This window comes from Pinus tabuliformis, chromosome 3_2, assembly GCF_031772625.1.
Source record: "Pinus tabuliformis cultivar Carrire ecotype Pingquan chromosome 3_2, CPIR1, whole genome shotgun sequence".
Classification (NCBI taxonomy): domain Eukaryota; kingdom Viridiplantae; phylum Streptophyta; class Pinopsida; order Pinales; family Pinaceae; genus Pinus; species Pinus tabuliformis.
The window spans coordinates 388,928,425-388,945,395 of NC_142302.1; positions in this window are offsets into that span (position 1 = coordinate 388,928,425).

Genomic DNA, 16,971 nt, shown 5'->3' on the forward strand with positions numbered 1-16,971 from the left:
AATGACTTGAAAACAAGCCTCTTCTAGGGGGGAACCTCCTTTTACATCACATAAATGAACAATTCTTGGATGATTCAAATGAACAGACCTCCTTGGTATATATAGGAGTCTAAAGGGTCAACATATGATTAAGGCCTACATAATAATAATAATGTAAGGGATCAACAATAATAATAGTGGGATTCTATGGGGCATAACAATGACAATATGGGGTTTCTATGGGGCACAAAAATAACAATATGAGAGCTACACTAGTGTTATAGGGACCTAATAATTTCCCTCGTAAGAATTCAAGTAATAGAGGTAGAAAAGAGAGAAAAAATCTTGAAAATCTAAGTTCAAGACTATGAGGCAGAAATTTCTCAAAAGAAAAATGAACTTGATGTAGCTCTAGCTAAAATAAATAGGCTCAAGGAATGGTAGAAGGAGAAATTGTAGGATATTGATAAGAATAATCATATCATTAATGAAAAGTATCAAGAAATTTCTCACTTAAAGATGAGGCAAAAGAAGCAAGTGAAGCTCCATGCAATGAAGGCACAAGTTCCAAGCCCCCACAAATAAATCTTGAAGAGAAGCCTAAAAGAAAATTCCTTCAAAGGCAAAATCAAAGTGAAAGACAAAAGAAGATTGAAAGTGTTGTCAATCCAAGAAGTTATGTTGAGGTAATCAAGGATAATGATCAACAAAGGAATGGACCTCCTGCAAGAAAGAATGTCTTCATAAGATCAACATCATTAAGGCAAGCCATCTCATCCAAGTACACTTATGTGTTTCCACATTATTTCTTTTCATGTACAAATTATGGTAATAATGCTAAAGAATATCGCAAAACTTATGGTAGGGATGATTATCAAGGACATGGTCAAAATCCTAGAAGAAAGTTTGCAGGAACACACGACACATATCTAAATGGCACTATCATTAGAAATTATATGTCAATTTTTCCATCATTCAGGGATCATATAGAATGCTTCAATTTCCATAAATATGGAAACATAGCTCGTGATTGCATAAGTATGGTGAAGTATTCCATGAGGGAAAAAACATATATTAGGTACAAGAAGGTTTCGGGAAGAAAACATAAACAAGAAGAACTGGTGAATGAAGAAATCTTAGAGCTCATGCTCTCATGATTTGTAAAGTTGCAAGACCATGATAAACCTATAAGTACAAAGGAAGATGTCAAGGTTTAGAATGATCCTACAAAAGAGTAGATTCATATATCATTCTAAAAAATCTAGCTCGGTGACTCCCAGTATTATGAATATTGAAGAGGGGGAGTCTAAGTAGTAGTGATTACAAAATTAAAGATCTATCCTTCAGGTAGTTTGATTTGGGAAGGTTGATTCACAGTGGTTTGATGATAGATTTGTCTCATGCCAGATAAGTTGATTTATTCAAGTATAGTTCAATAGATCATGATTATATAAGTATGTATACAAGAACTAATATGTATTATATTAGATTTGAAGAAGGCATCAGAACAACAAAGAGGAAGATTAGTCAACATTGTGTACAATTGAGCATCAAATTTAAAAAGTAGAGTCATGGAAAGTTTTGTGGCACTTCCAAGATTGAGATCAAGTAGAACTGTAGAAGGACACGTTATCATTGTAATAGAGGTGAATTGTTGGGAAAAGCACATTAATAGGTAGAACCAGCTAGTGGAAATTCATGAGAGGCACAACATGACAGGGGGAGACAAACAATGAAAGAAAGAAAGGAAAATAGAGTGAGATACATTGTTAGGGGGAGTTACCCTTTTCCATTGATGTCAAATCAGGAGAGAAATTAGGAGAGGAAGATAAGAAACATGGAGACATGGTGAGCATGTGTGTTTCCTTCAATGACAAAGGAGGATATTGTTGAATGGTGTGGTCCTTGATGTGAAAGTCAGCCATGAATGCATCCTCCTTGGAATAAGTGAAGGAAACAATGAGTGCCTTATCTTTAACGATTTTAATATATGTTATCGGATTGCACCAATTGGAAGTGGAAATGGACAAGAAGCCCCGGAAGAAACAAAAGGAAGCTTATAACAAAGCCTATAATGCCCAAATATGTAATAAATATGCCCCACACTTGTTGTGGTAAATGAATGGGAAGGATAGTGAATTTTCATGCAAGACCATCATCATTGTGTATTCCTCATCATGTTGATTCCAAGAGTAGGTGTAACGCAACATAAATCCTCATAGTTGAGGAGATATGACTTCTCAAAATTGAAGCCCAAAAAGTGTGGTCATGGTGCCCAAATATAAATGATGTTTTTGGTCCAAATTTCAACATAAAAAATGAATAAATATTTGTTTTTCTTGGTTGTTACAAGTATTGATATAATTAGCCTAAAAAATAGCAATATTCTTTCTGGAATCGAATTCCAAAGAATTTTTATATTTGGCCCTACAAAAATTAAATTTATAGAATTATATGTTTATGTGAAATCAAGTCAGCTCCATGGGTTTAAGGGAAAGTCACCCCCCTATATTGACCTCTCCTCTACATGTATATATAGGGAACTTGGTTTCCTTCCAAAAGCAAGCATTATTCAAGCACTATCTTATCTGATATTTTACGAGGCTAAGGAAACACGCATATTTGAAGAAGGAGGCTAGGTTCATGTTGTAGTGACTACAACCACCCTCCAAAATTTTTCCTTAGCTTTGTTTTGGAGCCTCCCTACCAACCTATTGAAGCCCCAAAAATCAGGTCTACAACAAGGGGGATACCCAACCAGTCCGGACCTTGGTTAGCAGCTCCTTTTCCGTTTGGTATAGTGGGTCTGACTGGGGATATGGGACCAGTTTCCCAATTTATGTGTGTGTGTGTTGAGAATTGATATTTCCTTCCTAATAAGTAAAATGCTTTTATTCTAAGTCTAATTTAACAACATGCAATTGTATTCTAATGAACATAAATATCTAATTCTAAAACTAAGCTGGGATTTAATCTTTCAGTTATGCGATATAAAATAATTTCTAATGGCAATTGGTAATAAAGATCATTCAATTGCTATAAGAAAAGAATTCAATAAATATAAATTATTTCATATAAAAAGTTAAACGAAACAATTGTGAAAAACATATCGCATAATAAGTCACTCATATATTAAGCATAAATAAATGGCTATCATCGTACAGAAGTGCCAAATGATAACTCAAGGATTCAAGCATTCATACATAAATAACTAAACATGAATATCACCTTAACACATAAGCAGAAATTGTTAAGAGATAAAAGTACCATTTATAACGAGTTCTACTCATGAGCTCCAGCAATAATGATTTATTTCTTCTTAATTCAACATCTACTAAGAGTACAAAAGTGCAATTTTAGTAGCAAATATTAAACACAGATGTCAAAACCTCCTCGGAGGGTGCAGAAGTGCACGTTTTGAGGACAATTTTTTGACAAATTTTAGGACCCTTCTCTAAATGCATGAGAAGGGTTTAAATACTACTAGCTAAATCTAAAAATAGTTTATTACAAAAATATAGGAGGCGGTTTAAATGACCGTCCTCATTTCAGGCAAAAATAAAGCAAAACTAAAACTAAAACTAAAACTAAAACTAAAACTGGCAATTAGCTATCTATGTATATGTTCCTTGTAGTCGCAAGCATCCAGCATCGACCTAAGGAGAGTTGGCTAGCTGACCTCCGACTTTAGTTGTCCTGCGAAAACGGAATCGACAAGTGCTGGTGCCATCTTCTCAGCAGAGTTAGTGAGACACTTGAGAGTCATGCACTGACTGTGTGGTTTAACCAAGTACTGCTAGTAAGAATCCAAATTTAACTTGGTTAACCTTTTGATGGACCCTGCTCTTTCTTGAGCCTTTTGTCTCCAGCTTGTTTGTAGATGTTGCACATTTGGTAGAAATTTACATACCACTTGAAGATATCTCTGATAAATACCACTGGCTTTTAGAGCTCGGGTTTTACCTTTCGCCTTTAGTACTTTTTCCTACAATTTTCTAGGCTTACAGGAAACTGAGTGATTAGAGGCTTTCCTTTTCAAGAGGTTTTTCCTGGCAATGCACGATCAGAAACTACCTCTATTTCTTGATCCGGGATTCCCTGGTGCTATTTTTTTGCCTCTTGCATGCTTTTTGTTAGAGGATGTAAATATTAAATTTTGTGGAAAGAATGACTTCATGAGTTCTCAGCTCTGAGTCTTTAAACTATCGGTCTGTTATCTCAGCACTATCCAGTATCCATTTGACCATGTCTGTGTATGGAAGAATCTTGGGCCTCGCCACTATCCGGTGCAAGAATGAGCATGCTAGTTCTGTAATTGATGCCTCAGATGATCTGCATGAGTCTGTATTAGCTATAACCCCCATTACTCTAGGATTTTCTTCCTCGAGTAGACTATGCATGCCTTCCCAATTAGTAACATTGGCATCTCTGTTATAGGTGGTGTCTATGTATAAGGGCGTAATTTCTTTGTATTCAGAACTCGGAGCCTTCCCTTTCTTTCCCATAATATTTTGAATATTGCTATGTATACCTCTCTACTTTTCGCTCCTCCAATTTGCAAATGAGGAAAGAGTAATGATAATAAAAAGGTGATGGGAAAGCTTTAAATGCCGAAATAATATAAAATATATCACCTTATGTGAAATGGCTCTTCGATTAGATCAAAACCATATTTCATTAATGATTACCAACTAACTCATTAAATTAACATTAATGCGCATAATTGGGCATCGGTTTATGGAAAAGGTTTTTCGAATGATGAGCGGTGCAGATCTACGATAAGGCGATTTTGTGATTTGCTTCACAATATCGCAGATTCGTTACGTGTGGCAATCATCTATTACCATATGTTTTCTGCGCAATGCAATTTGCGAGACGTGCCATCGTATATCGGTGGTTTGAGGTATTTCACTTTAAGTGATACTTGAAACACATGAAAACTGCGATGCGATGAATTTCTTTAATATGTGATTTCGCATCGTGATTTCCAATCTTAAGATTCTGTTTGTAGGAAAGAATCTATTACCTTTTTGTGATGCGACACTTTTTATTGAGAGAATGGTTTTGTTCGAACTTATCATAAAACTTATGTCTTTTTAGATTTTTCGGGTATTCTCCTAAGTTTATGATAGTAAGATTTATTCAAAAAGGGAACACAAGTCCTAATTTATTTCTTTTAAATTTAATGGATAAGGGTCCCCACTTATTTAGTATTAGTGAGAAAGCCAAATAAGAAGGGGGGTTGTTTTTGGCCACAACAATTGGCGATTCACTTGGAAGGACCAATTATCTCTACTTTTCTTTCGAATTTTCTAAACTTCCAAAACAGAAGTTTTTTTAGAGAATCAAATTTTATTATAGAAAGATAAAGTACATCATGCTTTCAGCTGTTAAGGATAGTTTGTTTCTTCTATGTTAACTTTGGTTATTTACTTCCTAGAGCTAGTCATTGTATTTACATCATTCACTACTTGGTTTATAAAGATAAAGACAAAGCCTTCTTTGTAAATCAGTTTTAAATATGCTCATTTGTCGTAGGTAGAGCCTCTGCTGCCAGCAGGCATTTATAGCCTCGACAGGGTTGCCTGTTACCCAGCAATGATCTTGTATCCTACTTGGAGAAATATATGATTTTCAAAAGGAAATCCATATCCACACTTATTACTTTTATTTTATTTTAATCCTTAAAGAAAAATGCCTTGGTTTGGTAGCCAAATTATGATAGTGCCACTCACTTGATTTATAACTTTGCTGAACAAGCTGGATCGTGATGAGACCCCTTGTCTTTTGATTGCAATAATCTTGAGTCATTGCCCTGTTGTGATATGCAGTTTTGGAAAAGTCAGTAAGCTTTAATATCTATGATCATGATAAGTCGGCTCATGATGAGACCTCTTATTCTTTAAGTTAAAGTGTACCGCTAGATTATTCCTTGAAGCTTGTAATTCCCTAGGTGGGGAGGAAGTCATTGTTTCCTTAAGAATAGCTCTGGACGATAATGGTAGAGTTTTTGGAAATAGCTTTTCTACAGAGAATCTTCGTTTTATTATTGATACTTTTCATTTGACTGATATAAAACAAATTCCCACTAAAGGTCGTTTTTTACCAAAATTTACAAGGTTGAAACTAGTATCATTTTCAAGCTGATAGCCTTTGACTGTATCTTTCAATAATAATGTCCAATTTTCTAAATAAATTCTATTTATACAAGCGAAAAAACAAAATTTAAAAGAAATTCTAGTCTTTTTCATGAATTCCAAATGTAACCATTTACAGTTGATTTTATTATCAAAATAAAGAAAAATCTAATTTACAAAAATAGAGGAATGATCTCCTATGGAAAGCATTTTTTGAGGATCTGACCGTTAAAAGGTAAAGATTCTCTTTTTCCTATTAAATCCTGTAAGATAAAAGTAGATGGACCTATGATTTCTACTATTTGGAAAGGGCCAAGCCACATTCGTTGAAATTTCGTATGTTTTCCCTTTTCCTCGTGAGCCTTATCCCATTTTAAAAACTAGATCTCCAATCTAAAAGTCCTTTCTGGATATCATGTTTGAATCAAAAGAAGCTTTTACTAGTGCTTGGTGATGGGCATGAGTTATTTTAGCCTTTTCTCATTTCTCTTCTAGATTAAGGATTTGCAGTTGCCTTAGTTGTAAGGAAGAAGTTGGTGTTTCGTCAATAAATTGAACTAAGGCCAATGAGGGAATTGCTAGATGAGTTGGAAGGACCACTTCTTTACCATAAACCAAATTAAAGGGAGAAGTACCAATGGAGGCTTTCTGCATTATTCAGTCTGCCCATAGAGCATATGTTAAGGATTTGTGCCAATTCTTATGAGTTTGATCAATGGTTTCTCTTAATGATTCTAATTAAGTTTTTATTTGTTGATTCAGCTAACCCATTCCCCTGTGGTTAATAATTGGCAGAGTATTTAAGCTTAAAACCTCTTTTGAGCACAAATTTAGTCATAGCATTGCTAGAAAAATACGATGCATTATCAAACATTAAAGTAGAGGGTAAACAAAACCTAGTGATTATGAACTGATCTATGAAATCAATGATGTGTTTGGCATTAGAAGTCTTGAGAGGAACTATTTCTACCCATTTAGTAAAATAATCTATAGCTGTAAGGATATACCTATGCTGTTTAGAAGAATGAGGAACGATCTCACCTATTATATCCAATCCCCATTGATCAAAAGGTTGATCGATATTGATTGGTTGCAAAGGCAATGATGGTTTCTTTTGTCTCCTAGCAGCAGTTTGACAAACTTGACATTTCCTTATGTAGTTATGCGCATCTTTGAATAGTGTAGGCCAATAGTACCCCGCACGCAAGATTTTATGTGTTGTAGTATCTCCAGCATAATGTCCACCTGCTGGTCCATCATGGAGTTCCTGCAACACCTTTTCAGCTTCAGCTTTCACGAGACATTGAAGTAGAATAGAATCATAATTCATCCTAAAAAGTACATCGTTTACGAGTTGATATTGCTTAGCCTTCAACCTTAGGTCTCTTTTCTTTGTATAATCTAGGTTTGAAGGAGCATATCCATTCTTTAGATAAAATATGATATCATTGTATAATGATTCTGTTATCACTCAGGTTGTCCCTTGGCTCCTTAAGGGATACGGCCGAGGTAACCACAAACCAATCTTTGGGCTACAGGTCCTAGCCTACTTGCAACCAGAGAGGGCTCTCTCTTTATGATTTAACTTTGTTTTGGTGTAATTTTAGGCTAGTTATGGTGTACATGGGTTTTGTTTTGATTTTGGTGGGAAGGATGATGTTTTCAAGCAGAGTTTGGATGCATAGTGTGAGAAGTTAAAACCATTGGGCATGGAGTCATGGATTAGGGCTTGCTGTTGCATTTTCTTGGTCACAAGAGGAATACAGAGTAGGATAGCTACACATAGAACAATATCAGGCTGGAATAAAGATGGAATGAAGGTCAGAGATGAAAGGCAACTAAGAATCTTTCATTAGCTAACAGAGAGGGAAGGTGAATGAAAGTCTGTCTAGGAGCAGTCAAGAATTCCTAAATAACAGTCATATGTGAAAGAAACAGGGTAAACATGATCATTTAAGTATGCATATTCATAACCATTTCTGAAGAAAACATATAGAAATAACAAGAACTGAGCATAGAGGGCAGTCAAGCAAAGCCTAAGCTATTCTTCTTTCTTGCTATTTAGATGGTAACACAATGGTGGCGTAAACATATATAAACTGGAAACAGAGGTAAGAAAACACTTATTGAGCCATGTAGTAACACAGGAATTCCACAGTCACTCTCTGGACATTAAATAACACAACAGACAGTTCTTCATCCAAAGCATTCCAGCAGTCTTTGATTATAGAGCTCTCAAAGTATACATCGCAAGTCTAGAATGAGGATTATCAACCAACCAACCACCAATATGTTCTGTGGGGAGGTATATATACAAAAATGAATTACAAAATATCTAGCTGATGAGTTAATAACTCATAACTTCTTTACCAACTCTTGAGGAATAGTATATGAAAGAGTAAATGATGCAGTATATATTTAGGGTATTAGTTATCCGTTCTGTCAGAGAATTTAGACTTTTGGGATCAACTGAGTCGGTTGAGGCTGTGCCTTTAATTTGCGTTTTTTGGGCCTACTGCCCTGGTGCTTCGCTGAGTCACTGCTTTGTTATCCTGCTCTCGGTATGCATACTTGGCCTTCTTATAAGAATGTCGTAGTCATATCTTGACTCCCTCTGCCTGCTGTCTTTTCTTTAGTTCTCTGTTTCCAGCGTTGTCTCTTGCAAATTTTTGGGTTTTGCAAGTAGCCAAGCAATAGGCAGCTCTCCTTTTTGAGTAATTTTCTTTAGCGATGCGTGATTAGCACTAGGCGCTAATCGCACATCGAAAACTGCCTCTATTTCTTGATTCAGGCATTCTTTGACGTGATTCTCGCCCTTTGCGCTTTTTCTGTGATGACGTTAGCATGACGTCATCGGCGGGTCCTGGGTACGGCAGGGTGATGTGGCAGCTGACTGGTTTGACGACGTGGCACAGGACACAGTGGCGGGGTAGGGACACTGACAGATGAGCTGGCGGTGACACGGAGCAGCGGCGGGTTGACACGGAGGTGACATGAGCGGAGACGTGGCGCTGACGTCAGGGGCGGAGAGACAGAAGGCGGTTTGTGGTTTTATCGGACCGCCTTTTGTACGGGGGCGATATTTGTCAGAACCCGCCTAATACAATCAAAACGGGACACCTGTCTTCTGTACGGTGGAGAAACCGCTAAGCTATCGAAAGCTAACTGTCAGACGTCGAAGTGGCTCCGAAATCGGTGAGAGTCGTCGGATGGGGAGGCCCCGATCCGACGGTGGACAGAACTGCGAGCTGGTGAGTTGTTTAACATACGGAACCCGCCCGAATATTCGAATATTTATAAAATGTTGCGGGGGTTTAGACTTTGGGTAATATGGGTTTTATGGGTTTGTAAGTGGGCGCCGGTGGTTATTAATTTAACCGAATATCAAATTAATCCCGAACAAAATGTATGCGCGGAGGATATTGCTATAAGGTTTATGTGTGAGAGAGGGGGGGTTATGGTTATTAATTTAACCAAATGCTAAATCAATCCCAGGTTTGAACGTGGAAAGGCTAATGCCAAGCCTCAAATGAACTTAGCATTTCCCCAAACTGATGTTATAGGGCTATAGTGCTAGGGGATGGGAATATGTATTATTTTTGGGTTTTTATATAATTTTTGTATAATAGGGGATGAGGAAATGATCCGCGGAGCTAGATAATAGAGTTAGGAGTTAATATGACCTTGTGAAGTGAAAGTGTAAGGGCATGAAGCTAAGTTTATGAAATGAAACTTAGGCATAAGAAGTGAATGGAATGTGGAGAAAGGATTTTTACACAAGAAATGTGGCTTCTTTTCATTGAAGAAAGTCAAAGCTTGACTTAGTATTTTAAAAAAATGAAGTGATAGCAGGACTGGTTGGGCAGATCCCAAGGTCCTCAAGGGGATGTTAGTAAGAAACTTTGAGGGGGAATGAGGGGAATTAGACATGCTCCCAAAGTTGTGCCATCAAACAACCGCTTTGACATTTCTTTCATTGATGAGATGAGATCTCCTTTGATAAGACAAAAACTAATCAAAACCTTTCTTCTGCGACCTCAAACTACCTACCCAGCCTAATACACCTAACATTTTTTCTTCCTTTTGCATGGGTGCACTTAGACTTGCAAACCCTGATTATCCTCTTTTCTTTTGACTACCCTCCTATCTAAATGTACCCTTATCTCTTCCAAGGGCCCAGATTAAGCAGTTGGGCTCCTTCATTTCTCTACCTAGCTACTCATCTGCCAAGCTTAAGCTGTTTGTACAGGCACTTTTTCTCTATTCTACAACAGCAATTTAAACATGGCATGGTCCAGATTGCACTATTGGGCCACCCATCAAGTGTGAAAACAACAATACTTGCACATTGTGGCCTTGCAAATAAGGTAGCAGTGGCATTTTGACTGGCCACTTTCCTGGTCTTTCTTTGGGGTTCATTTCTATTATTTTTTCTGACTAATTCATTTTCTTGCCTTCTGATCATTCTTTTAAGGCATACCCTCTTTACATTTTTTAATTTTATCTCTCTTTTGAAATATGGAACCTTTGCAGCATGGAAAGGATGAACATATTTGGCATGTAAAACAGTCAATCATGAAATATGAAACCTATTGCAATAGGAGGCTAACAGTGGCTCCACTTGGGGATGGTTTTTCAAGATGAAAAGCCAAGAACAACAGTTCGGAATGCCTTGATCTTCAATTGTTGCTGTAAACTGAAATTCTCCTTCTTCTCAATTCCTTTGACTGAATTCTTATAAGCTGATATGCAGTACCCTTTTGAGCTGAATTGCAGAAAAATTACAACTCTGCTTCTTGCCTTTTGGGTGCTTGTAAACATATTGAAATATACTTGAGCACTTCTTTGGAATTATTTCAAAAAAAAGAGATCTGAAATAGAGCTTTCTTTGATCTTTCCTTCAAAATTTGCTGCATTGTTCCCTCTTAATGGCCTGCTATAAGAAAAAGTGCTGAAAATACAAATATTAATGTACAGATAGTATACAGAGTTGTGTTGCGTTCAACAAAAGGGATCATGATAGTGCTTTAGCATTCGGCCATTAACAAGGCTTTCTTCAACTGTGCTACCATCCAAACTCTTCAGAAAATATGTGTTGTTTCCTTGAACAACAGAAATAATAAAGGGGCCTTTCCACAGGAAATCAAACTTGCCATGCTTTCCTTTGTCCCCTCTTCTTGAATCTTATCTTAAGACTTTGTTGCCTATGTAGAAATCTTCAGCCTTGGTTCTTTTGTCAAAGATCTTCTTGAGTTTATCTTGTAAAATCTGAGCTTTGTTGTACACTTGCTCTCTTGTTTGCTACAAATGGATGGTTTGGTTTATTCTTCTTTGGATATCATTTGGCTCTGCCTGAATCTCTTGCAGCAATTTGATAATAGGGATTCCCAAAGAAGAGGGGAACTTGGCCTCCATGCCATAGACTAACTCATATGGGCTCATCCCAATGGATCTCTTGGTTGACAATCTATCTGCCCATAGGGCATTTACAAGCTTTTTGTGCTAGTTCTTCTTGTTCTCCTCCAAGACTTTCTTAATGATGTTAACCAGACTCTTGTTGGATGATTCGGCCAAGCCATTACCTTGAGGGTAATAGGTTGTGGAGTGACCTATGGTAATGTGGAATTTGTGGCAAAAACTAATCATTTTCTTGGATTTGAAGGCAGCAGCGTTATCTGTAATGATCTTCTCAGGACAGCCAAATCTGGACAAAATGTTGGTTTCAAGGAACTGGATGATGGTGGAGTCATTGGCTTGCCTACATGGGATGGCTTCAATCCACTTGGTAAAGTAATCTGTGGCTGTTAGAATCCACTTATGTTGGCCAGAAGAGGATGGATGGATTTCTCCAATGAAGTCAAGACCCCATTGTTGAAAAGGCTTCTCGGTTGATATGGGCTTAAGGGGCAAGGGCAGAAGCTTTCTGTTGCCTTCAAAGATTTGGCATTTGTGGCATGAAACAGCAAACTTTCTCACATCAACAAACAAAGAGGGCCAATAGAAACCAGCCCTTAGTATATTATCAGCAGTGGACTTCCAATGTAAGTTCCCTCCACAGTCCCCTGCATGAAATTCTTTCATGACACTGTCAATTTCATTCATAGTTAGACAATTCAGCAATATTCCTTCATGATTTTTCCAAAACCGAGCACTATCTGAGACACAAAACTTTGATGCTTTCATCTTTAAAAATCTCTTTTTGGTTCTGGACAACCCTGGAGGAGCACACAGGTTTAACAATATAAAACATATATCAGCATACCATGGGGACTGCAAAAAAGCTTCACTGGTTTTTGGAGTCGCCAACTCTTGTTCATTGTCCAGTTGATTAATGTCTAAAGCTTGAAAATTGGTTTCGGACATCAGTTTGGCTAAACCTTGTCCCTTTATTAGCTTAGTGGGTTTTATCTCAATGTCATACTCAAGGATATTGGCAATCCATTTGCCTCTTTTGCCTTCTATGCCCTCTTGAGTTAATATTTTTTTTACAATAGCATTTGGCACATAAGCAATCACATGTGAATATAAAATATAAATTCTAAAATCTTTGATTTCTTTAACAAGGGCATATGCTTGCTTCTCCATGATTTGGTACTTCAAGGGTGCATCTCTAAGGGCTTGGCTGAAAAAAGCAATTGACTTTTCATTTCCCTGATCATCTTTCTGCAAAAGGACAGCAACAATGGTGTGTTCAGATGCAAATGAAAAAATGATGAAATACTTATCAAATTGAGGACTTGTGAGGACTGGGGATTGGGTTAAGGAAGATTTTATGCCCTCAAAGGCTTGCCTGGACTCTAAAGTCCATTTTACCTTGGAATCCTTCTTTAACATGTTATTTAGCATTCTTATCAGCTCGGCCAAGTTTGGGATAAATCTCCTTAGGAAATTGATCTTTCCTAGGAATGCTTGCAATTCTTTGATGTTTCTCGGATAAGGGATTTGCAAAATGGCTTGGATTATTTCCGGATCTATTCTAATTCCATCTTTTGAAATGATATGGCCTAGCAATTTTCCTTCTTCTAGACCGAAGAGAGATTTCTTAGGATTTAAGGAAATGCCATATTTCCTACAGGTGAGGAACACTTGCCTTAGGTGTTTAAGGTGCTCTTGATCAGATTTTGAGAAAGGAGTAAGGTCATCAAGGTAAACCACTAGGAAATCATGGATTTCCTTTGCAAATGCAATGTCCATGGCCCTTTGAAAGGTAGCACCTGCATTCTTTAGTCCAAAAGGCTTTTGCACATATTTAAAGGTTCCCCACGGTGTTGTAAAGGCTGTCTTGTCTTGGTCATCCGGGTGAACAAGTATTTGATTAAAACCTGAAAATCCATCTAGCAAAGAAATTCTTGAAAACCCCACTACTATTTGTAGAATGTGGTCCATTTTTGGCAGTGGGTAGTGATCTTTAAGGGAGACTTGGTTCAGATTTCTTAAGTCCACACATAGTCTAATCTCCCCTGTTTTCTTCCTTGTGGGAACAAGATTGGATACCCATTCTAAAAATCTAATGGGTGCTATGATACCAACCTCAAACATTCTTTTAACTTCTTTCTCAATCAAAGGGAGAAGCACAGGATTGATTCTCCTTAGTTTCTATTTGAAGGGCTTTTGATTTGGCTTTAAGGGAATGGTATGTTGAATAACGGAGGTGTCATAGGACTTAAGGTCCTCATAACTCCAGGAAAATACAACTTGAAACTCTTTAAATAAATCAACATATTTTGGTTTTTGATCAGCAGGCAAAGACTTGGACAGTTTAATCATTTTGGGCTTCTCTACTGTCCCAATATTACAGTCTTCCACAGCAGCATTTAAGGGCTGCATCTTTGTCTTTTTGGGGACATCGTTTGAATCAAATATGTCTTCTAATGGAGTGACGCCAACAGGTAGAAAATTGTCTTTTAAATCAATCGCTTCGGCCTCTGCTTCACCTATTTCATCTAAATGCATTTGCTTCAGCTCTTGCATGTTTTTCTCATAAAAAATGGTTGGTTGCAGTGTTTGCTGTGCTGCTTCAGCTGTTATAGTTTGCTCATTTTGGCTCATTTGCTGTTGTGGGTCATCCATGGCATCTTCATCAATGTTTAAGCTTGAGAATTCTTGCTCTAAGGTAAGAAAATTGTTGATTTGAGCATCATCCTCAAACACTTGCCAATCTTTGATATTGTTAGGGACAGTAGGCCTGTGCTTTATCTCAGCAGTAAAGTGGTGATTGGGCTCAAAGGGCAGCTTGCAAGTGCTAGCAAAAGTAGCTAGACTATGAGCATGCATGTTATGGCTTCTAGAAATCTTAGCAAGCTTGGATTCGGTGAAGGAATTGAGTATTTCTATGGCAGCAGACCTATAAGCTCTTAGCCTATTGTCATTAGTAACAAAGTTACCTTTCATCTATTGAATGATCAAATCGGAGTCACCTAGAATGGACACTTTTGCAGCTCCTAGAGCTTTGAGCAGTTTAAGGCCTAAAAGGAGAGCCTCATATTCTGCCATGTTGTTGGTGAATTTGAAGTTTAGTCTGTAAGCATGACCCTCTGCATGACTGTTATGTGTATTGTGAATCCATATTCCTACCCCTGCTCCTATCTTATTAACAGAACCATCAAACTCTAAATACCATGTGATTTCTTGCTTGTGGTTAGTATTAAGAGTTTCAGTCATTTTAGGATTGGGCAGACCTAGGTTTTGTGCTTCATGTGGTTCTTCTTGTATGCTGGTTGCACTAATTGTTTTAACAGTTTCACGGGTATGGGAAACCGACTCTTGATTGATGCATGTTTCTTGTTCTAAAGGCAAAGGCTTCTCATCAGTGGGAGGGCAGCTATCATCATTGAACAATATAAAGGAATCCATATCAGAATGGATTGAGTAAATGGGAAAGTTTTGGGGTTTTTCCTCACTACTTACCACATACTTCATCAGTGTTTCTCTATACAGTCTCTTTGGTTGCCCAAAGACTGACATAGTGGCATAGGAGAGGTCTAGTTGGAGAGATCCCTGGAGTTTTGCTCCCCAAGATCTTGATAAGAGCATGCCATACTTTGGTGGAATGTCAGCAACCACCACGTCCACTAGGATTGTTTTGTTGGGAAATTGGACTAAAGACACACAAAGGTCTTTGATTAAGCCTAAACACTTGACCTGACTAGAATCAAATGAGAATAAGTCTTTGTAGGGTCTAGTGACATCAAGGTTTAGCTTCTCCATTACAGCTTTGGGCATTAGATTGTGTGAAGCACCTGAATCAAACATAGAATTGTGAAACACTTTATCATGAATGTGCAAACTGACATAAAAGGGTAGAACAGCTCCATGTCCTGATTTACCATTGACTTCAGGACCAAAAAGTAATTCAGGTTGATCATCTAAGACATTTACATCATCCCTGTTCTCTGGCATTTGCAGTGATCTTTTAATTTGCTGTCTGTACACATCATGTTTAGCAAGCTCAGAGAGAGGAATAGATATCTTTAATTTACCAATTTCTGCTTCTAAATCAACAGGTTTTTCTGACTATGTTTTAGTATTATGACTGGCAGATTTTCCCTTTTCAATTGTATCTTCAGTGATCTTCTCTTGGTTATCAGTGATTTCTTGAGATTGTTCTATTTTGGGAAGGCTTTGAGGAGTGCTATTTACATTGTCTTTTGAGGGAAAGGATACAAAAGGCTAGTTATTAGAGGGTTGCATGTTAGATACATCCTCTATGGTCACTTCTTTTAATTTTGGGTCTGTTTTATCAGCAGGTTCTGTGATAGCTGCCTTGTCTTTTACTTTCTTAGGCTGCTTGGCATCCTTTGGCTTGATGGGATCAGACACATCAATGGTTCTTGTTCTCAATTTGTATTGTTTATGGACTTTGTAGACAGCTGAATCATAGCCTTGTTTGAAGTCAAATGACTCTCCAGACTTGGTCTGAAATTGATTTATATCATGGTCATCTTGGTCTTCTTGGGTTAGAAATACTTGTTGTTCACTCTTCAAACCCATCAAGTTTATGTGAGTGTCCTCTATCTGCTCACTAGATGTGGATGCTTCAGCATAGTTTTCATGAAAATGAGGTCTTATATCATGGTTAGGACTTGCCCTTCCAACGTTTGGGTTATGATTTTTTCTAAAGTTTCGATTTCTGATAGGATTATTTTGTTGTCCTTCCCATGAGGCTTTTCTTTCAATACTTCTCATTCTATTTTCAAAGCTGTCCATACCTTTGATGATTGTGTCCAATTTTTTCTCAAAGGCTGAAGGTTCATCTTTAAAAGTGGTTCTTCTCTTAGCTCTTGCTCTATTTCGCTTGGCAATCAGATTTGCCTCCACACTAACAGCTACATTCTGCATGTTTGCTAAGGTTTGAGGGGCTCTTTCCCTTAACTGATAAGCCATGTTTGAATCAAATCCATCAGGGAATTTGTATAAAGCAAGATCAGGTGGAGGTCTAAGGTTTTGTGGAATAGCGTTGTAAACATTTTTAAACCTGGCACAATAGTCTAAGACAGCTTCTTGAGGGCCTCTTTTGATAGTGTCATACTCAGGTAATATGTGCAGAGGGTCCTTCGTCTTCTCTCATCTGTTAAGAAATGTTTGGTAAAGGGCCTTTGGGTCAGCTATGGAATTTGCAGGAAGAGCTCTAAACCAGGGCCTTACATTTGCTGTTAAACTTTGGACAAAAATATTCATTCTTACACTATCATCATCTATTTCATAACTCTCAAAATAGTCCTACATTTTCTTGGTATGTTGCAGGGTTGTGCCAGAACCAGTACCATTAAAATATGTGATTTTTGTTTGATAATCCTGAGGCATAGCCCCTGGATTTGCAGGTAACTGTAAAGGTGCATATCTGTTAGCCATATTT